Raw genomic sequence first — 24,432 nt, 5'->3', positions numbered from 1 at the left:
CACTCGAGAACTACTTTTATTTCAACTAAACTTGAATGTACGTTAATCGGAATATTAAGTATTTTTAGTCATAATGGTGTACCCTTTGTTTCGTACATCAGACCTTACGCAGAACTAACTAACTAACTATACTTGCAAATTCCCTTTTGTTGGCCTCTGACGAAAGGAAGTCTTGCGGATGACTACCGCTGGCCACCGTAGGCCTAGGCCTAGGCGTGTGCCCCAGCGTGTGTGGAGGGGCGGCGGCGCGGCGCTGGCGCGAGAGCTGACACCGGAGTTCTACCAGTTCAGTTCAGTTCTGGCCGTCCACAGTTCAGGTAGAAGTGAGTGCGTGTGTTCCTACTGTCCCGGTACCGTGCTGTGAGTGTTCTACCATGAAGTCCTACTCCACCTGGCTGTTGTGCCTCGTCGCCTTCATACTCCTCAATCAAGGTATTATTTTCTATGTATATGTATAAAAGGATTGTGTTGATAAGGATCGTAATAATTAGTACAATTTAAACGCGGGAATAAAAGTGCTCCTGGGAGAAGTTTTCATGAAATATTCGTTTAAAATTGTAGCGCGGTGAAATATAATTAAATTTTTTTACTAAAATTTGAACAGGAATATTTCAAAATTACATCTTTGAAATGAATTTTGATATTGCACTATATAATTAAACCATTTTTTAATTTATTTTGGTAACATTTATCATACGGTAGCTTTTCCAATTAACAAATGCATTTTAAATTTATTAGCAACGTACGGGTTTTGTGTTTAAACCACAGTAATTAGTTTTAAAAATTGAAAGAATGTTTTTGGAGGAAATTTAGTTTTAAGAATAGCTTAATAGACACTTTTTTTAGTTGTTAATTGTGATACTAAAATCTATTAATGTTAATAAACAAAATTATTTTTTTGTTCGTGAAACCGAAAGTTTTCTAAAAAGAGGGAACAAATTGAGAAAACATTTTAATAAAAATTATATTTTAATAAAATATTGAACTTAGTATAAAAATGCAACTGAAACCAAAAGCCACCGAATAACCTCTTAGAGAAACCTAGACTTTTCTAGAGAATTCCAGGGTAAAGGACTGAACTTCTACCAGTGAAAGACAAGTTTGTGCCGTAATTTAGGGCTATTTATTAATTTGTAAAACTAAAAGTAAAATTTCTACATCTTGTTTTGACTTTTAAAGTTCGGGCAATATTGCAATCGGCTTATAGTCATGGGTACTACTTAATAAAACTAAGCGGTGATCAATCTTAAACCGGTATCAGTATTCTTGAGTGGGTTTTATACCAGTTAGGCCATTAATACCTTACTTAGCATCAGTAATATATATACGACTGGTTTATGAACCATTGTTTTAGTGTTCGCAGTTAAATCGATACTGCTATTGTGAAAAGTCTGTAATCGCTTCAGGTGGTCCAGATTATAAAATTTCGTTATGACGACCAAAGGCTAGACGAAACCGAGACCTACCCCAATCGGATCCAGGAAGGGAAAGGTTAAGAAGGGTTGGTGGGGTCTAAGGTGCTGAAAGGCGTCTAACCAGTTACCCCATCACAAAGGAACGGAATATATTAGAGCCTGAGCCGCGACTATTATGATTATTAGCGCCCTCTAGGACGAGTGCTGGGCCAGTCAGCCCTTTGAATTGATGGATTGTTTTGATACTAACGGTTTGGAATACGTGTGCCACCCCAAGTCTTGCATATTTACAGATTTAAAATTGGTTTCCTTAGGTGTTTTAAGGAGATTTCCTCTCAAATTAGTGATTTTGACAATTAAAATTCTCAGTTTTTACAACCTTGATCCTGACCTTGATCAGGGTTCGACGGTCTTGTTGGGTTCATTAACTCTGACTGCCACTATCCTTCAAGTCTTTTGATGAAGATTTATAGTGCCTTTAAATGATCTGTCTTCATTGTTCACAATGCATTTGACCTGTAATTGAACCCTGTGTTTTTGGGGTGTCAAAATGGGCTTCTCTGGGAATCTTGCGCGTTTACGAAGAAGGGGGATTAACGTTTTCTTCCATTTTTCGACCTAATTCTTCAAGGGGTCCATCCAAAGTATGGAGATTGGATATTTACATACAATTATAGGGCGTTACATGGATGCTTGATGTGCTTGGACATTATTGAAGATGTAGATTGTGAAGATGGACCAAAAACCTGTTGGGTAGCCGAGCGTAACAAGTAGCAGGAAGTGGGGAAAACGATGCCGTGAGAACAGCCACAGGGTAGGTAGCAACTACAACACTGCTTCTGGTAGACTAACTACAATGTCAGATTGAGATAGTGCTGGGTCTACTGAGATAGGGCTGAACTGATAGAGCGATCGGTCAATGAATCTCTCTATGGACCAGGCGTGGGACTGGTTGTAGCTACCGCGCTGATTGTGAGCGGCCACAAACAGGCTGTTCCGGCAGACCTTCCGCGAAGTTCAATTATTTCCAATTACGGACATACTGTACGAGTTGTCTAGAATGTGCTGGTTCAGAAGAACTGAACTGTTTATCAGTACTCTGTTTATCAGCTCGGATATCGACCTGTCGACACTTTATCATATGATAACACAGGCCATGTTGAGGTTAATAAAGATAAAATGGATATTGCTTGACGCCTGCCAGTTAAACTGTCGTTTAGGAGACGGAATACGCCCATTCCCACAATAATGCCAGCTACACCACTGATTGCCTCGAGAGCTACATAATTATTTCATGTTTCTTCGATAAAACATTTTGTGTACTATGATCGGTTTTTGAAAAGGGAAATGATGTAATTATTACTAAGTAGCACATTTTAATATATAAGTGCTTGAGAGTACCTGTTGATTTATGAATAATTAGAGATGCAAATTTTGGTTACGCTATGCCATATCAAATTCATTAGGTTTCTAAATGAATCGAAACTATTTTTGAGATTTATGTTCTGTTAATACACGTAATTTTTTAACACGTACATATTTATTACGTTGAGTAAATATACCGTAGAATTATCAGCTTATGTCGATGATATGTCAATTGGTGATTAAATGGATAAGAGGGCTATGCAGCCATAACTTCGCCTCAGAAATAGACTATTAGATTTCAATTCTCTTAATTATTTAGGCATAAATTTACAAGGTTTTTTCTCAGCATAAAAGCAAATATTAGTGTTTCTATAAAATATTTGCTTCATTACTATAGTCACCAAACTTTTCGTTAAGTACACACTTAACTTTAGTGTACATGGTAAATGTTATAAGCTAATTTTTTAGTATTATCGAGGTGCACCTTAAATTAGGAAACGGTATTATATAACATAATATAAACATAGTTATGCTTCTGAATCAATATAATAGCTTTCGAGAGCTTCATCCTTAATCTCATAAAAACTTTCAGATGCAAACATTTCGGGTAAAATTGTTGTTTCTTTGTAGCGGTAAAAGACGATTGAGGTTAGATTTTAAAAACTGTAATGATGATACAGCTTTGTATGTACAAAATATGATAAAGTGATTAATAAAAACCAATTTACAATGTAAAATTTTGTTTTTTATTAGTAATTAAGATACTAAATTTATATTGCATTTGAAAGCCAAATTCCATCTATGCTCAATGGAAGTAGACCTAACAAACGATTTTTGTGAAATGACCTTATTGCCTCTAATTCCAAAAATAGAGAATGATGTACAGAAATGACTACTTTTATACTGCTAGTGAAAGGTGGTTCAAATTATATCAGTGAAAATTAAAGGAGTGTAGTATTTTATTTCAAAGTGCACTCTTACAAGTTACATCCGCACTAAATAAATGTTTATGATACTCAGAAGTAAAAATGGCCGATGACGGCACAATTACTCATATGCAAACACAAGATCGGAGAACGATAGCTATTGGATAATACTTCCTCGTTATCATCAGAGGGAATCGTAGTATGCATATCTTTTAAATTACCATTTACTTAAGCGTGTGCTCATGCTATAGCGATCTTAACCAAATGTAGGCCACTAAATGATCAATCCGACTGACATGACTCAGTTTTCATTAGATTTTGTTCGATCGATTTAGACTTAGCTTATAGAATAGAAGGTTTGTTTTCCTTAGACCTGTAGTAAGTACAAAGTGGTCAAATCAAAGAGTGGTCTAATTTTAATTTTAATTACTAAACGCAAAGTAAAGTATTCTTTATATTCTTGCTACATCATTTACTATTTTAAGTTCTTACTTTAATATGTTAATGCAACATTGTATCTTGTTCAAGTTATAAACAAAAACACTAAAGTTTGAAGACAGCAATGACTAAGGACACACAGGCCTGTTGTCTTTTCCATACAATATTCATGTATTGATGCCGCATAAACAACGGCACAATGTTGTTCACTCAATCTGACTTCCGTCAGCATCTTCTTCAAACCGTCATTTCAGATTCTATACCATCAATATAACTAACTGTCAGTACACTACCGGAGTGATAGTCCGACTGCTGGTATAGAGTCGGTTAGTTCCACATCTACCATGGACTGAAACAACCTCTACTTTTCTCTTCATAAATTTCAGCATCAAAAGGACTAATCCTTCCATAAGTTACGAAACCATCAGAACTAATTGGTAGGGATATTGACTAAATCATCTGAGGAGTAGCGAGAACGATCTAGGATACCATCAATATTAACAGTTTGGAGCCTAGGGTGTGAAGTATGGAAAGGCACTATGATGACAAGCATGGTAGGTAGGGTCGAAGGAGATTGACTACGCAGGGTATCATTCTGCTCTCTGACTGTAGGTCTTTTGATGAAGATTTATAGGTGCCTTTAATATCTGTATTCATTGTTCACAATGTTTTGACCTGTAATTGACCCTGTATTTTGGGGTGTCAAAATGGGCTTCTCTGGAATCTTAAGAAGAAGGGATTAACGTTTTCTTCCATTTTTTCGACCTAATTCTTCAAGGGTCCATACAAAGTATGGAGATTGGATATTTACACTGGATGCTTGATGTGCTTGGACATTATTGAATATGTAGATTGTGAAGATGACCAAAAACCTGTTGGGTAGCCGAGCGTAACAAGTAGCAGGAAGTGGGGAAAACGATGCCGTGAGAACAGCCACAGGGTAGGTAGCAACTACAACACTGCTTCTGGTAGACTAACTACAATGTCAGATTGAGATAGTGCTGGGTCTACTGAGATAGGGCTGAACTGATAGAGCGATCGGTCAATGAATCTCTATGGACCAGGCGTGGGACTGGTTGTAGCTACCGCGCTGATTGTGAGCGGCCACAAACAAGCTGTTTCCGGCAGATCTTCCGCGAAGTTCAATTATTTCCAATTTACGGACATACTGTACGAGTTGTCTAGAATGTGCTGGTTCATAAGAACTGAACTGTTTATCAGTACTCTGTTTTTATCAGCTCGGATATCGACCTGTCGACATTTTTCATATGATAACACAGGCCATGTTGAGGTTAATAAAGATAAAATGGATATTGCTTGACGCCTGCCAGTTAAACTGTCGTTTAGGAGACGGAATACGCCATTCCCACAATAATGCCAGCTACACCACTGATTGCCTCGAGAGCTACGTAATTTATTTCATGTTTCTTCGATAAAAACATTTTGTTTACTATGAAAAAGGGAAATGATGTAATTAATTACTAAGATAACACATTTTAATATATAAGTGCTTGAGAGTACCTGTTGATTTATGAATAATTAGAGATGCAAATTTTGGTTACGCTATGCCATATCAAATTCATTAGGTTTCTAAATGAATCGAAACTATTTTTGAGATTTATGTTCTGTTAATACATGTAATTTTTTAACACGTACATATTTATTACGTTGAGTAAATATACCGTAGAATTATCAGCTTATGTCGATGATATGTCAATTGGTGATTAAATGGATAAGAGGGGCTATGCAGCCCATAACTTCGCCTCAGAAATAGACTATTAGATTTCAATTCTCTTAATTATTTAGGCATAAATTTACAAGGTTTTTTCTCAGCATAAAAGCAAATATTAGTGTTTTCTATAAAATATTTGCTTCATTACTATAGTCACCAAACTTTTCGTTAAGTACACACTTAACTTTAGTGTACATGGTAAATGTTATAAGCTAATTTTTTTAGTATTATCGAGGTGCACCTTAAATTAGGAAACGGTATAATATAAACATAATATAAACATAGTTATGCTTCTGAATCAATATAATAGCTGTCGAGAGCTTCATCCTTAATCTCATAAAAACTTTCAGATGCAAACATTTCGGGTAAAATTGTTGTTTCTTTATAGCAGTAAAAGACGATTGAGGTTAGATTTTAAAAATTGTAATGATGATACAGTTTTTGTATGTAGAAAATATGATAAAGTGATAAAAAAAAAAAAACCAATTTGTAATGTAAAATTTTGTTTTTTATTAGTAATTAAGATACTAAATTTATATTGCATTTGAAAGCCAAATTCCATCTGTGCTCAATGGAAGTAGACCGAACAAACGATTTTTGTGAAATGACCTTATTGCCCTCTAATTCCAAAAATAGAGAATGATGTACAGAAATGACCCACTTTTATACTGTTAGTGAAAGGTGGTTCAAATTATATCAGTGAAAATTAAAGGAGTGTAGTATTTTATTTCAAAGCGCACTCTTACAAGTTACATCCGCACTAAATAAATGTTTATGATACTCAGAAGTAAAAATGGCCGATGACGACACAATTACTCATATGCAAAACACAAGATCGGAGAACGATAGCTATTGGATAATACTTCCTCGTTTATCATCAGAGGGAATCGTAGTATGCATATTTTTTAAATTACCATTTACTTATGCGTGTGCTCATTGCTATATAGCGATCTTAACCAAATGTAGGCCACTAAATGATCAATCCGACTGACATGACTCAGATTTCATTAGATTTTGTTCGATCGATTTAGACTTAGCTTTATAGAATAGAAGGTTTGTTTTCCTTAGACCTGTAGTAAGTACAAAGTGGTCAAATCAAAGAGTGGTCTAATTTTAATTTTAATTACTAAACGCAAAGTAAAGTATTCTTTATATTCTTGCTACATCATTTACTATTTTAAGTTCTTACTTTATATGTTAATGCAACATTGTATCTTGTTCAAGTTATAAACAAAAACACTAAAGTTTGAAGACAGCAATGACTAAGGACACACAGGCCTGTTGTCTTTCCCATACAATATTCATGTATTGATGCCGCATAAACAACGGCACAATGTTGTTCACTCAATCTGACTTCCGTCAGCATCTTCTTCAAACCGTCATTTCAGATTCTATACCATCAATATAACTAACTGTCAGTACACTACCGGAGTGATAGTCTGACTGCTGGTATAGAGTCGGTTAGTTCCACATCTACCATGGACTGAAACAACCTCTACTTTTCTCTTCATAAATTTCAGCATCAAAAGGACTAATCCTTCCATAAGTTACGAAACCATCAGAAATAATTGGTAGGGATATTGACTAAATCATCTGAGGAGTAGCGAGAACGATCCAGGATACCATCAATATTAACAGTTTGGAGCCTAGGGTGTGAAGTATGGAAAGGCACTATGATGACAAGCATGGTAGGTAGGGTCGAAGGAGATTGACTACGCAGGGTATCACAAAAACGTAATATGTTGCCTACGTTCCCTTAAACGTAGGGCATTTAAGGGGAATGCAATCAGCTTATCGGAACTTAACCTGATCAATGAGGAGGTTAGGAATGCAGAAGGTGGCCTGGAAACAACAAAGACAACACTGTTTGCCAACTGCAGGCCAGTGTAAACCTCGCACAGTAAACACCAGAGTCCCACGACCCGTCTGCTGTTGTCGCTGTCGGTGCGTTTGTTGACATCTTATCAGCTGATAATAGCTCCCTTGTCCCAGCCTGGCTGTCATGCGTGTTTAATTATATCGATAGTGCACATAAGGCTTGGGTTGACTTTATTGTGACATTTTTTCAGTGATAACGGCTTCCATACTAATTGCTCTCCCACTATCACTTTTTGCCCTTCTGCTTTGTGAAGCGAGCTAATGATATTTTTAATAATCTCTTTTCGAGTTTTAAATCAAAGTTCTACCTCATTTATCGTTGATATTATCTTTCAGGTATCAAGTTCCAAAAACTAAAATACTGTTTTGCCTTTTTGCTTTGTGAAGCAAGCTAATGATTCTTTTAGTGGTCACTTTTACAGTTTTGGATCGAAGTACTACCTCATTTAACCATCTATCTTATCTTCAAGATATCGACTTCCAAAAACTGCACTTCCAAAATGCCGTTTTGCCTTTCTGTTTTGTGAAACAACCTAATTGTGATATCTTATAGAATGAACGAATAATTTCTTTATCTGAAAATGAGTGCAAAGGCGAAATGTTTTAGCGTTATGTCTAAGTTCTTTTCCAGATTGTCTCAGTGATCTGGTTTTACAACAGCATAGAGCTTTTTTCACCCCTCAGTTAGATCTGAAATTATGTACGATGAGAAAAATGGATGGTTTTTGTAAATTTTGTGGTGAGTTGATCTGACCTAATATTCCTTAGATAGCATTATAAAAAGACAATAGTGATTTAATTTTCTAAAATATGATTCCTCTAGACTTACAGGATCCCTTCTGAATCCATTCAAAAGCATAGACCAGTGAAGAAAATTTTGTAGTTTTTAAAAACAATTTAAAAAGATCGTTAAAATGGGAATTGACTTTCTTGCGTTGAATACCTGTAGAATCCGCCAGTCATTGTATAGATTAGACCTTGGCTTAAGTAGACGTGTAAATACAAATTACAGCAATGCTGGACGGATCCAACGAGATAATACAACCTGTCGTGTTGAGGAAGCAGTTGAATGGCTCATGCTTCTACTGGTATTTCCTTATATGGGTATTAAACTGGCTTCTATGGTCAGTGTTTCCATCTTCCCCATATATATTTGTCTGTTCTCCACCCTTTCTCTCAAAATGCCCATCGGCTCAGCACCCGACGATGTACCATGGATGGACGATGGACATCGTGTACCAACTCCACCCACAATTACAATAACTCATTCTTTCAAATTACGATCATTAAAATAAATTAAATTATTTTCGAGTCGCCTCAATTATTTGATTACCTACATGCGGGCAGTCGAACTGTGGGGGGGAGGGGGTCTGTGACGTGATACACACTACTATCTCGCAACCGCATGTGTGTTCTACATGTGTTGTGAGGAGAGGAACACGCTGATGTTTAGTATTCGGTTAATTGAGAGGCTGGCAGTACGTCAACGGTCAATTGGTGGATGGCCAATCCGCTGTTGTCCAAACACGTCAATGTGGTATATCACTTGATTGGCTCCAAACGTGACGCGTGGAATGAAATTAGACCAGCCAGACCTTTAGTCAATTTAGAAGTAAGGTATCTCTACTTATCTTTTATTTAAGTTAATCTTTTCATCTATTTGTTGATTACCGTGATGATTATTTATTCACTGCTTTTTCTCCTGATGATAATCTGGAAATAGGAAATCTGAAAAGAACAAAATTACTCAACAGGTTACAATCTCTTCAAGTCAAATCAGAAGAGGCGATTCTAAACGTGATGCCAGGTGGAATAGAATCATTAGTAATGTGATAGCCTGCGCGGGATGTCTTAGAAGCGGCAAACTCTGCGGTCTGGGAGGAAATTGGGCGTGACTCCCAAAAAACCTGTCCACCGCGGCAGGTGCGGCAAATTCTAATGGAGAGGCCCAGGTCCCCGTAGCGGCAGCTTTCATGGCTCAAAGCTCTTCTTTATTCTAATACCGCAATTTAAATGCCTTCTTGAATGTGATGCACCCTCAAAAACCAATTTGCACTCAAGAGCGGTTTTAATGATAGAAGGAAATGTGAGTGAAATGTGCTCGTTTAAGGAGAAGCGCGGCTTAGTTCGTTACAAAGATTGTATGTCACTAATTAGATGGCTCAATAAGGCGGCCCGTGATAAGAAGCTGGGTGAATGACCGCTGATAGACTATGGCGTATAAATAGAGGCTTCAGCTTTTAAACAATTTGATGTTGATAAATTGTACTATTGATTCTACCTTATCTCATACTCGTCTTTATAAGTTTATTGTTAACACACATCGGATTTACACACGCGCGCGCACGCACACGCACGCACACACACACACACACACACACACACACACACACACACACACACATACGCACACGCACACACACGATATATATATATATATATATATATATATATATATATATATATATATAGATATAAAACTTCAATCAAAACAGAAAAATGAACCATACAGATTCTCTATACAAGACATTTTCAAGAGATATAAATAAGTAAACATACTATAAAAAAAATAAACAAAAGAAACGTTATATGTTAATAAAAATAATTTCGAATTAGGTACAAAGAGTAAATAATTTTGCATAACACAAGGAATATTAATTTAAAAAATCAATTTGTAGTTAATTGTGTAATTTGATAAAATTAAACAAATTAAAATTGTAAAGGATAATTTACATCTACAACTACCCATACCTTAAATTTCCGGATGTTTAGTTTGTAGGACCCTCTGATGAGCCGTTTCTAATTAATTCATTTCTTACTAATATGTTTTTCAAATTTTGAGGTTTTTTAAAAATTACTCTATATGGATTACTAAAGAAATTTCTTGTTACAGGTGAAGCTTGTAGAATAATTTAAACGCCTAATTAGACAGTGCTTTTGAAATTCCGTAACATTTACAGTTTGTATCGGCGGGGGCGCTTTAGGTCAATTACTAGAAGACGATTTAGTGAAGCTACCCAATAATTCTGAGCTGGGAAATTGGGGCATCATCAGGTGCACAGTTCAGTCACAAATCTGCCAGTTTTGTCAATCACTCCACAGTTTTAGCGGATTCAAAACATTCAACAATACTGGAAGCTCTTGTTCCCCACAAGAAGGTGCTGGAGATAAGGACCGTTATGGCTGATAAGAGATCATTGAACTTCCCGCATTCCACGGCGATAACGCAAGAACAAAACAAAGAGCTGGCAGAAAGTGGCTGCGAACCGACTTGTCAATGAATGATATCTCGCTTATCAACAGACCCAGTGTATCTCTGCCGATTCGTCAACGCGATCAATTAGGTTTAATGGTCGATCGCAAGATTTATTGAGATTCTGGGGTCGCTACTAAGGACACAATTAAACGGATTGATGATATTTGACAGGCGCCACGCGTTAATTAATCGCTGTTATTTTCATAACTCTGAATTAGATCACATTCATGGAAAAGGATAAAAACAGTCGCCAGATCCCGTTTTGTTGAATTGCGGAATATGTGTAGCTGTTCAGGTTGCAAAGGCAATTACATTATCTTTTGTTTTTACGACAAGTGTGTTAATTTTGAAGTAGGTCAACGATTCCTACTATTAATTTTGGTCTATGCCGGGACATAGACCATAACTCTTCAATTTCTAATTTGATTTCTTTGCAGGAAATAAAAAAAAATTGTTTACTGTTCCAGAAGGATTAAAACTCCGCATGTTGTCAAACGAACAAAACTTTCAAAAAATACAACTTTGCTAAACAGAGTTCTCTAAGACCAAATTTCTCTTGATTTGTCCCGTTAACGAATTCTTCCCCAAGTAAAATGTAAAATTAGAAGAAAATTTGTTCATACATTTGGTATGCTCGTACTAAATACAAATTTGAAAAAAAATCAATTTTGAAATGGAGTTTTGAAAAATCACTCAAAATCTTGTAGAGACGAGGTACACATCTCTCCCCTCCCTTGCTCAGCACAAGCTCGGGCTTTTCTATGCGGAACGCTGCAACTAGACAAAGCTCATGGAGGTGTACCACATTTTTGTTAGGATCTGCAGCTTTTTGATAGTCTGATCTTGAAATGATCCGCGGATTTTTCAACAGACATGATGCGATTTTAATAAGCTCTATTATTGTTGATGACAGACCCAGTGGGGGAAGGGATGGTATAATAGTGTTTGTTTAGTCTAGGGAGGGGAGGCACAATATGTGGTTAATCATGAGCAGCTGTCTTTGATGTTTCGTGGTGCGACTCTTCGGCTGAGGAAAAAGTCGAGTCATGTCTGTTTTACCTTGGATCATTGTCATTCGTACGTTAAATATTTGTTTTGTAAAAAAATACGATGAGTTTTGTGAATTTTGTTTATCAACAACCAGCATCCAGGCACTTTTCAATATCTACCAATTTGAGTAGAGCACTGTCAGTTATTTATTACTGAAATTCTGGAATAAAATTGTTTAGACATAATCAAGTTAGAATATGTTTCATTGTTTTATCTTTAACGTGCAGAAATATTTAATTCAATACAAATTTAAATTTACAAATTAAGAGAAACTAGTTACCCAATATGACAGAATGGTTAGAATGTGGATTGCAGGAACACATGAATTCTATGTTAAGTATGAACACATACTTATATTGTAAAATGTTCATACAATATTCAGGAGGATGTTTCCTAGCCAGGAATGTGGTGAATAATAGTCGGATAATAATGAAATGTAGTGATTTTATAACTTAGCTTTTAGGTCAGACATTAATATTCGTGGTAAATTTAGAAATGACGTGAAAAGATCCTAAAGACATATTTGAAATACTACAATATTATTTGTTTATAGTTTGTAATTAACGATGGAAGGTTTGTAAGTATAATAAGATTTCGTACTTTTGATATCGTATGTTAAAAAATGTATAGCACAACGTTTCAAGGATTGACATCTATCCTCTTCATCAGGTGAGAAGACAATTAATACATAAAAGTTAGAACTTGCGGCAGTGGACTGCGACTAAAAGAAGAAAAGAAATAAAGGGATTGCTATATCCTAGAAGAGAAATCCCTTTACTTTCTCTTCTTTTTTCCTTTTTTATAGTGGGAGTCCATTGCCGCACTTTCTAATTAGACACTTACAATTAGTACATAATGTTACGTACTTAATGTTTTCTCACTTGATGAAGAGTACATATGTTAACTCTCGAAGCGTTGTGTTATACATTTTTTAACATATAACTATGGCAAATGTCCGAAATCCTTTTATTATTACATCATTTCGGTGTAAGAGGTAAATTGAGACATTTTAAGTACAAATCCAATAACCGACCGACATTTATAGATTTATATCTTAATGGGAAATGGTTCTTACAAATCTTGGAATTGCGAAATTGAGAAATTAGAAAATTGTCAAGGCACAGATTTGAGATCCGTAATGAAAAATTGAACTACTTATGTTTGTCCACAATTAGCTGCACTGAGAATTAAATTGTTCTTTAAGAGCTCTCGTATTTATATTGAGTTACTAAAGAAATCCGGTACCGCGACACCAATTTACATGACATTAACATTGAATATCGCACCTCATTGTGTGAATCTGGCCCTTGTTACTGACCATTGTCCATTCCCTGAACGTCCATCTAGTTTTATTTGCCTCACGTGTGTTTGTTTATTTGCTCCTGTCTCGCAGTATCGTCTCCTTCGTCCTTGCTGTCGCCTGTGTATTCTTTGTCAAACGAAGGCAATTGTTCGTTTATCGATCGTGCATTCACCTTTGTACGGACGGTTTAAAAGAAAAAGAATTCCTGAGTGTAGCAACAACAAAGGGGATGTGTAAAATGTTAGTTTTTAAAGCAGGGCAAGCTTTCCTTATCGAATTAGTGGTGTTATTCGTTACAGAAATAGTCGTTCTGACCCTGATATTCAGTAAGGATCAGGGTCATCCATGAACTCCTGGTGTAATCATTGTAGTGGTAGGATGTTCCGATCGCTGAAACTTCCGACCGGCAAGCGTCCCAAGTGCCATGTTTCAAGTATCGATTGTTCCAAGTTCCAGTAGTCCCATTCCGAACGTTTCAAACACATTTTTGATCTGAACGGCAAGCGTTTCGAACGCATTGCTCCGAGTTCCCATTCACGCGCGGCAGTAGTACTAAACGGCAAGCGTTTCGAACGCATTGCTTCGAGTTCCAACCTTTACGCAGTAGTACTGAACGGCAAGCGTTTCGAACGCATTTTTGCCGAATACCGACCTTTCCGCGCGCCAGTAGTACTGAACGGCAAGCGTTTCGAACGCATTGCTCCGAGTTCCAACCTTCACGCGCGGCAGTAGTACCTTTCGAACGCATTGCTTCGAGTTCCAACCTTTACGCGCGGCAGTACTGAACGGCAAGCGTTTCGAACGCATTGCTCCGAGTTCCAACCTTCACGCGCGGCAGTAGTACTCACCGGCAAGCGTTTCGAACGCATTGCGAGTTCAGCGCGCCAGTAGTACTGAACGGCAAGCGTTTCGAACGCATTGCTCCGAGTTCCAACCTTTACGCGCGGCAGTAGTACTGAACGGCAAGCGTTTCGAACGCATTGCTCCGAGTTCCAACCTTTACGCGCGCCAGTAGTACTGAACGGCAAGCGTTTCGAACGCATTGCTCCGAGTTCCAACCTTTACCGCGCGCCAGTAGTACTGAACGGCAAGCGTTTCGAACGCATTGCTCCGAGTTCCAACCTTTACGCGCGGCCAGTAGTACTGAACGGCAAGAGTTTCGAACGCATTGCTCCGAGTTCCAACCTTTACGCGTGGCAAGTAGTTTTGAACATTAAGAGAACGGCAAATGCCGATCAATCCAATTCTGAGCGCCAATCGCGAGGAGGGAGGCCGACGCGAGGGCCTGTACCCGAATGTGTCCTTCAGGCTTTAAGCTCGCGAGGGTATCCACTAAAACCACGAATCTAATGTCGGAAGCTCGCGGTGCCGACGAGAGCCCACATGGTGTCCCATCGTATATGTCTTACACAGAACGAGAATATTCCGAACCAACGAAAGATTACTGGTCGAGCCTGAAAATATAAAGGGAACTTCTCGACATCCCAACTCTTATGGTCAATGAGTCTACCACACTTCATGAGCTTCGGTTGATGATATTTTACTGAATATCGTCGAGACCAGCTATCACAGATATATATCCCACATAGAGCTACCTCTTATACTCAATCTAGAGTAGAGATGATCCTCATTCATGATCCTTGTAAACAAGTGAATACAGAATGAAGATATGTGTTAGAGTGATAGGTAACCTGCCTGAAGCTAGGCATTAATGCCAATGTTTAAACGAAATATTGTTCGTAAACTGATCAAAACATAACAGTCAATATTATGTATCCTAGAAGCAGAGCAGTTTATCCTTATGGTCATGTTTACGCCGATTCCTTATAACGTTATGAGCATGGACCTCCATTCTACGTTTATTTTTATATAAGTCTGTTATTAATCAGTTCGAACTTTTATATTAGGATATCTTGACCGAACCGTTATATTTGTATTCAAAGCTTTCAGCTATAATCAAGCAATAACAAGTGTTGAGGGACAGCTATATATAGAGGTGGCGAATAGGGTCATGATGAAGATAGACGATGTGCGAGGATTGAGGGAAGGATGTGTTTATTCAATAGAGAATCATTGGTAGGGTTAGGACTGCACATCCTGCGTGCATGGTTTGCCAACGCATTGATAGCGTCCTTATCCAGGCGAGGTCCAGTCCTCATGGGACAGTTAAATTTTCTAAGATTCTAGAATGTTTTGGCATCGGTTGAAAGTAGCTTTACTGAAATAGAATCATGATTGGTTATCTGTTTGTAATAATTATCTTAACACAACTGTGGAGACTTCACTAGTTTCTGATAGCTCTTTTGAATTTTAGTAAGAAACAAACTTTTTTGATTACTGATTTTTAACTCGTTATTAATGGTTTTTAACAATGTTATTCCTTTACTTGATGTTGAAATTTCCCCAACTAAATGGTGAATCCAAGGCTACCACAATAAGGATGATGAATAGCGGTTGGTACAGAGTGGACTATTGTGATGATGGTACAATGTGATGTTGCCGACAAACACTACAGAGTGACCACTTGTGAGAGTATTTCCCAACACCCATGCGCAACTGGCGCCAATGAGTACAATGTGAGTGCATGTGCATCTATCTGAAACAGTCTGATTACATGTGACCTGGCCACATGCCCGTTGTCCTTTCCCTCACTCCCAAGTGCCTTATTCGGCACTGAGCAGGTTTACAAACATAAGCGGTGCCAAGTCGTTAAGGCGGATTCTTTTTTTAGGTTAGATCTAAATTTATTAATTTTTGAACTGAATTGTCTTCTATGGAGGTAATGATGAATGTTGTTCTAAAATGAAACATGGGAATTACAATAACATTAAAGCCATACTGAAAAAGAGTGGATAGCGTATATTTCAGAGGTATCTCTATACGATAATCTTCTGACCAGGCTAGGTTTGACAAGTTTTTTAAGATTCGTTTCAAAACTATTACATTGCGTCCTAATCTAATAACTTGAGGCGATGATTTAAAAAATCTTGGCATGAATAAAAATTGAATTGTTGGAATGAAATCGCTCGTAGTTTTGTCAGTGTAGTTCCAAACGGCTGAAGATTGAAGCAGTACAGAGAAGAAGACCAAAACGGTCTAACTAGTAAAATTTCGGTTGCAGGAAATGTTAATGAAAGTGACAAATACAGTCGTTTCGTAAATGCTTTCGACAGTTTTAATAAGATTAAGATGAACATAAAGTTCACCAGTTTCTGCGGAATTTGAAATAATACAATTTTTCAAAACGTATCAAAGTAAATTTGGTGGATTCCACATTTAATGCATTAACAGTGTATAAAATTTAATTACTATAATATCAGGACATTTAGTAGAGTATCTTCTATTTGAATACCAATGGCAACTGGAATTGAACCATGTAGTCAAGAGCGAAGCAATTTTTATTGATCCCCTTAAAAATATAACGTAAATGCGAAACGTCATTGTATTTAGTAGACTACTAAAATTTCAGTTGTTGCTACTGGAAATTCTAAAGCGGGTGGAGCCTTGGAGACTGAGAACAAACTCTTTCCTTAGTAAATACACGTACGGATATAAGATAACGTCATAAAATAAAGTGAATGTTGATGCAGTGTTTTCTGGCATTTGTTTCAGAATGTTTGACATTTCCTGATATATTACGTACTATAAAGCAAGTCTTTTATATGGATACTTTTGAACAAATGTTCAATATTCCAGAACAAGCCCAACTGAAGCTGGTAATGCTTTTGGATTTCCATTTACGGCCAAATACTTTCCCCTCTGAGGGAGATTTATGGAGAAATTAAGTGACCATGAATTCTATTGCAGCTGAGGAACGCATAACGCGCCGCTAACACAATTTACAGCGTTGTCGAAAGATCTTCCATAAAAACAAACAACCGTAACTCTGTGCAGTAAAGGCTGAGTCGCAAGAACGTGCCCCAGCCAAGGGTGGCGGCGCCGGTGTTGGGCAATAACATTATCTCAGTATAACCTCTGGCCTGCGGAGATAGACTGCCCTGACCATACATGGAGCATGTCTGAACATACCGACGGACTTCTCTGTTATTTGACCAGATCCGCTTTCACATGTGTCTCCGAGGCGAGGCAGTTGCTAATTTTATACATCTACTTAAAGATTTGCCAGTAAATAATTTCAGGCAACAGATTGTCGTGATGAATTTTAACAGTTTTAAGTAGTTATATGATAGTCTTAGAGCAATAATTGTGTTACTTTTTAGAGCTAGAATCGCTATTGTACTTCAAACTACCAAACTGAGCAGCGTTAAACGTGTAAGAACACGCTTTGTGTGATTTACTAAACACATGCTCATGATCTGTAAATTAGTTCTTTAAAATTCACCCAAATCGAACAGAGGTAAGATATTTTGGATTCTTTATTGAAAATATATTCCAATTACTGGAAGTTTTTCTGGTTTACCCAAAAGAAAAAAGTATACACATATCATTACTATTAATCTTTCTAATTTTAATGATTTTCAATTCACTTTTAAATGCTTCAAACCGTTCCGTCTTCAGGTTATGGGTCTTAAGTTGTTATCTTTCTTAAAAAACAGATGCTGCAAAGGTAAAGGTCATATGTTGCCATTGCATTTTGGAATGTTGTTCCTCTTGTTCCTACAGAGAACAACTGAACTTGATTTGTCTTTCGCTTACAGATTGGGAACTTTCCGGTTAGACAATTTTTTTTAGTTGAGCTCCGAAACGAATTATTTCGTAATTAATTTGATTTATTGATAACTATTCACAAAAATAATTGCAGTGTTTATCATGATCTACAGAGATATATTTGATTTGACGTAATTAAGTAATTTATTGTGATGTCCAAAAGTTGTTTACTTCCATTTTAAAAAACCAGTGAATGGAAATTTAACGTTACACAGCAGTTCGCCATACCCTAAAGAAGATTTCCTAGGATATGTTTGGGACGCGAGAATGTAGTTGGCTACAGCAGTTCGCCATACCCTAAAGAAGATTTCCTAGGATATGTTTGGGACGCGAGAATGTAGTTGGCTACAGCAGTTCGCCATACCCTAAAGAAGATTTCCTAGGATATGTTTGGGACGCGAGAATGTAGTTGGCTACAGCAGTTCGCCATACTCTAAAGAAGATTTCCTAGGATATGTTTGGGACGCGAGAATGTAGTTGGCTACAGCAGTTCGCCATACCCTAAAGAAGATTTCCTAGGATATGTTTGGGACGCGAGAATGTAGTTGGCTACAGCAGTTCGCCATACCCTAAAGAAGATTTCCTAGGATATGTTTGGGACGCGAGAATGTAGTTGGCTACAGCAGTTCGCCATACCCTAAAGAAGATTTCCTAGGATATGTTTGGGACGCGAGAATGTAGTTGGCTATAGCAGTTCGCCATACCCTAAAGAAGATTTCCTAGGATATGTTTGGGACACGAGAATGTAGTTGGCTACAGCAGTTCGCCATACCCTAAAGAAGATTTCCTAGGATATGTTTGGGACGCGAGAATGTAGTTGGCTATAGCAGTTCGCCATACCCTAAAGAAGATTTCCTAGGATATGTTTGGGACGCGAGAATGTAGTTGGCTATAGCAGTTCGCCATACCCTAAAGAAGATTTCCTAGGATATGTTTGGGACGCGAGAATGTAGTTGGCTATAGCAGTTCGCCATACCCTAAAGAAGATTTCCTAGGATATGTTTGGGACGCGAGAATGTAGTTGTCTACAGCAGTTCGCCATACCCTAAAGAAGATTTCTTAGGATATGTTTGGACGCAAGAATGTAGTTGGCTTCCATGTCTCCTCACGTAGCATCAGCGATCCCTACATTCCTGCCTCTATTCCTGACGCCTACTAATAAATCACGCATATCTGAGCAGTCTGCGTGGCAGGAATCACAAAATGAGACTGGACTGAACCGGCGTGGAGACTCAGGAATACTAAACTCCTAGCTCGACAATCAGTATGGTAAATTGTCACAGGAAACCCAGAACCTTGGGTGAAGTTGACATCAAGGTAGATCGGTGCTTTCAAGCTATACAGTTCTATACAGGCTTTCTCCTCAAATGTGTTCAGAAGGAAACTTGTGTCTTCATTAAAATTTGCAGCAACTTATATGGCAATGATTTTTTTCTTAATGGAACAAATTTTCCCTTTTCAACTCGAGGAATGCGGGAAAGAAATCAAAATTTCTTTACCCTCCCAACTTGTGATACCACATTTTAGAACATTATGAAACAAATAGAACATGTTGAAACTAGAAATGGCTATCCATCTTGTTGTTGAATCGGATATGGAGAAATACATATACTTTAAACTTACGCGATTTTTTGCATTTATTGTTGGGTTTATTTCTTCGAAACTAAGTAAGTTTTAAACAGTCTTGGTTGAAAGACCAGCAGCCTTCCTTTTCAAGTATTCATTCAATACTAAAAACAAGTGCCAATATAAATAAATTGATTTGCCTCTGTTTTCTTATTGCAAGATTAATATAGGTCTAGAAAAAGCTGTTTACTACTTTAAATTGTTTACCAAAATGTTAAGTAAACTCTATTGGCCGCATGTTTGAAATCAATATGGAAGACCTCTAATTTTCATATTCCTCTATTACCACGAAGGTTTTAGATTTTTCTTAAAATAAGGAATCCCGCTTTTGTACAGAGAATTGGACCTATGAACTGTGTGGACACACTTTCAATATGGATACATCATAAATATTAGAAAATGTTTTGAATTCTGTAAACGTCTTAAAGGCCATTAAATAACTTTCCCACATTCTTACGGTGGCTCAGTTCTTAGCCACGAGGGAAAATAAGAGTACTCCAACCTCGGTTAGAGTAGACGATAATGAGCTGAAGGTTGACACTCTGCTGTGAGCATTTCATGAATAACCGGTGGTTACCATCATAGTTCTAATTGTACGCAACACTGACTGAACTCAGGAGCAGTTAACAACCAACTGTCAGAGGTTCCCAGTACAGGAAGGTAGAGCGTTCCTCTGTTTAGAGTTTGGATTTTATGGACTTCTAGATCATGCGTTTTGATCAATTAATGAAGTATATTTCTGAAAGAAATACTTTAAATATTGGGGCCTTTACTTTCAATTACCCCATATTCATAGTTCGCATAGTCTGTCATTATGGTTAAAACTGACTCATCCCCATTCAAAAGCCGTAATTTAACAAAACTTCTGAACCATTTCTGGAAGAAGATCGGAATATTGTTCTTGTTTTGAAGTTTGTTTTCGACGATGAAAGGATTGTGAAGGAATCAGGATTTTTCTGGACATTTTACATTGTTCAGTGATACAAAAAATCAGTAACACTACGTTTTGAGATCTGCAATTTGATCTCTTCTTAAGGTAAATAACTAACCTAACACATAATTACAAACTAGGTTAAAATAAACAAGTCATACCAGAGCGTTGTGACACGCCTAAATCAGGAATCACAACTACCATGTTGTGTGTCAACTTCACAAACTCTAAAACATGCAATTAATAAAAAAAAAAAAATAATTACAGCACTAATTATTGAATATGTAGCCTACTACAGAATACAGGTCACAATAGGTTGGCATTCGCCGACCAACCACCCTGTTTACGCGTGTCACAACGCTGTGGTATGATTTGTTTTTTTAACCTAGTTTGTAATTTTATGTGTTGGGTTAGTTATTTACCTGAAGAAGAGATCAGATTGCATATCTCGAAACGTAGTGTTACTGATTTTTTTGTATCACTGAACGATGGTAAAGGTCCAGAAAATCCTGTTCTCTTCGAATATTGTTGCTGAATTTCCTGAACTAAAAATTCCCTCGTGTTAACATATTTACACCTTTTTAATTGCCATGTCAATAAAAGTCATAACAAAGTTTCAGGAAAAAGATGGAAGATTTTACTCAGTTTTGAATACATATAGAATATGCGTGACAACTCTTGTAAAATAAAGTCCCTTATTCTAGTGATCTGTCGCACCCCAATCCCTGTTCCTCCACTGGACAGATTGTACTCACCAGAAGAGGATCGCGTGTCACATGAAGTTGTCACCCCAGATCACACAGAGATAAGCCGATACATGGCCAGTGTCCCATCCTAGGACCCTCCCCTTGTGCCCCATTTACTGCCACTTAATCTGGAGCAAACGTCGGGCGACTTGACTTATCGAGTGACTCACCACTCCGCCATCTGGCCCCCCTTCACGCACCCCCTTGCCTTCAATGTGAAAGTTGTATTGGAGAAGAAGATTTCTATATTCGAATAAAATCATATCACTGCTAGAAACTAGATTAAACTAGTCGTTTAACATATTCCCTTGCCATCATTTTTGATAAATATACCAAAGTTTCTGATCTACAATTTAGCGTAACACTATGGAAATGCTTTTACTATTTACTAGCACTTGCTATTAAAGATAGTGAATTTTCTTTATGTACTGTACAGTTTTATTAGTCTAACATAAGCCGTCAGTCTTTACTGTTATCAAAGTTATACCTTACTCAACCATTAACCTACCGCATTTCACTCACTTGGTTATGCCAGTAAACTGTACTTTACACAAGTGTTTAGAACTTTACTTTAATGTTTATGTTTGAGGACAAAACATTCATATAGGTAAAATGAGTACGTACATTTTCCATCTTTAACCGGCTGTAATGAAGGGCCCTTAAATTTTCACACGTAAGGACAATGTTAAGTATCATACATTTGTACGCCCTTATTCGTACGATCGTATCGTTTTGGGCGGTGTGTCATTTTGAGTATATAATTAACATGCATCAAAACGCTTTTTAGTTTACATCATAAAGTTTATACTTTTTACTGTACGACGAAGCACAAATATTTTGAGACTTTCCTGAGTAACTAGTAAAAACATTTCGAAGGATGTAAAAAAAAGAAAAAAAAAGAAAAAAGCGTGTTAATTACATCTTTGAAATGAGACATCTTCCAGAAGTCTACGGTTTAAGATTGTAAACATGTATGAGATTTAATCTTCTAATGGGCTTAAAATCAAGATGGCCGACACTATAGACCCCAAAAGACGGAAACACTGATTTGAGACCAGCAGCGTTTGATTTTTCCTCCGTTGGAAAATGGTCTAAACCTAGAGAGGATTTCCTTGATTTCCATTTACGTCTAATCACATATTAGGGAAAGTAGAGACTTTATAGTTCAAGGCTAAACAATTTTGGTTTGGTATTTTGTTACATTTCTAAGCGAAATCGTGCCGAATCGTTTCTGAAAGAATTATCGTTTCACATGAGCCTTCAAATTACCACTATGACCTCAACTGGAAATTGCGTCCATCCATCATCTTACTCATTTCTCAGCTTGAGCCTTCCTATTAGTCTCAGTTGACAGAAGGAATCCTACAGCAATCGAAAGGCTGTGTGACATTGACAGTGAAAGTGACAGGACTCCCAATTGTCACAATTGTTACCCTCGGAGCTAGGAACATCTGTTTGGTGACGTCACAGCAGCTGGGCCAACAGCTGCTTAGAATAACTCGAGATCAGTGTTTGGCTGAGCAGTGTTGTGCGTGTGTGAGTGAGGATGAGGCCCCCACCTAGGTACGGCAGGCAGAACAAATCTGGATCAAGATCCAATAGGAAATGTCACGTACTTGCCCAGCAATGTCCACTCTTAGAACATATCCAACAGGAAAGTTCTTGTAAACTTGAACCCTGTGAGATGGCTAGATATACTCTGTCTAGTTTATAGGTCAGGCAGTGTGCCAATGTTACATATGGAAGCACCACACCCACTTCTTCCTTTTGACGTAGATCGTAGACTAACTTCAATAAGTACTCATAGTGAATCAGGATTTATTTTCATGAATTTCATTCGTAAAATATACAAAACCTTTTTGATGTTTATTTTTGAACGTTTTTAAGTTTTATGTTTGACATGTTCCTAGAGAATTAAGTGTATTTTTATTGGATATAAACGCCAACTATGCTTTTTATCTTGATTGTTTTTACGTTAGTCTAAATGCATATTGAAAAGTTAAGAGTTCAATAATAAATGTAAAATCAGTTAAAATATAATCAGGAATGTGTATTAAAACACGTGATTTACTAATGCACTATTTTTTTAATTCGTTCACTGAATATATTTATGATGTATACTAATCCAAAGCTGACCCTTTATTAAATTAGTTTCCGGTTTTGTCAAGTAAAAATGCACTTAAGTATCAAACTATACTTAAAGATATATATTGAAAAACGTTGACAGATTTGGACTGTTACAAATAATAATCTTAGCGTTAACAGTGTTTTGGAGGATGTAGCGGTGATTTTGACAGATAAATTAATAAAATCACGCACAAACTTTAAAATAGGAAGAAAATCATTTTGGAAAATTTGATTACAGTTAAAAAAATGATTCTGCTATATCTGAGACTGCTAGATTTGTAAACCATCTTCCTTAAAGACCGGATAAACCAACAACACGAACTTTATGACGTCTAGATATGCTGACTATCACTGTGTCGCGTGATTCTAGTAGAACGTACACAAACACTGAAACAGTGACTTACAATTCTTGTTAGTTTTTGTCTGACATGAATCAGCAAGGCTGAAGTCTGCAGAGTCTGCAGAATATATGGACCGCTGACGGTGAGGTATGTGTCCTGTTCTCCACATCTGTACGAGTGCTGGCGTGGCTAGAAGGCTGAGGAATCTCACCGATGTGGCAGTCTCCCTCTGTCTTATCAGTCAGCCCCATACCGGAAGCAGCTCGGTAAACACGTGTCCAGATAACGCGCCAGAACCTAAGTCTACCTACTTGTAGACTCCACTTGGAGACCACACCGAGGACAGATTTAATCCTCTTCTCTAGTTTAATCCACGACTCAGGTTTTTGTTTCAAATAGTAGTTGTTCATCTTTCAGTTCTGTCACAGAACTATTAGGATGGAACAATTCAACAGGTTAGAAATTTGAAAACATAAGCGACATAATAGACTGAAATGCGTTGATTCAGTATTTATCATGTACAGTAATATTTATCTTTGCGAAGCCACTACTTCACCAATGTTGAATGGAAAATTTGAAAATAAAGAATAATAATTTCATCTGTTTTATTTATTGACTAGAGTTTGGTTT

General features: G+C 37.2%; 1 pseudogene; it reads left to right on the top strand.

Moving 5' to 3' along the window:
- Window positions 1–278: 278 nt before the first annotated feature.
- Window positions 279–24,432, top strand: part of LOC124364854 — a 213,062-nt pseudogene continuing 188,908 nt past the window's right edge.

This window comes from Homalodisca vitripennis, chromosome 6 (genome assembly GCF_021130785.1).
Source record: "Homalodisca vitripennis isolate AUS2020 chromosome 6, UT_GWSS_2.1, whole genome shotgun sequence".
NCBI lineage: Eukaryota > Metazoa > Arthropoda > Insecta > Hemiptera > Cicadellidae > Homalodisca > Homalodisca vitripennis.
Note: the sequence above shows the minus strand (reverse complement) of the source record. Positions and strands in the feature narration are given on the sequence as shown.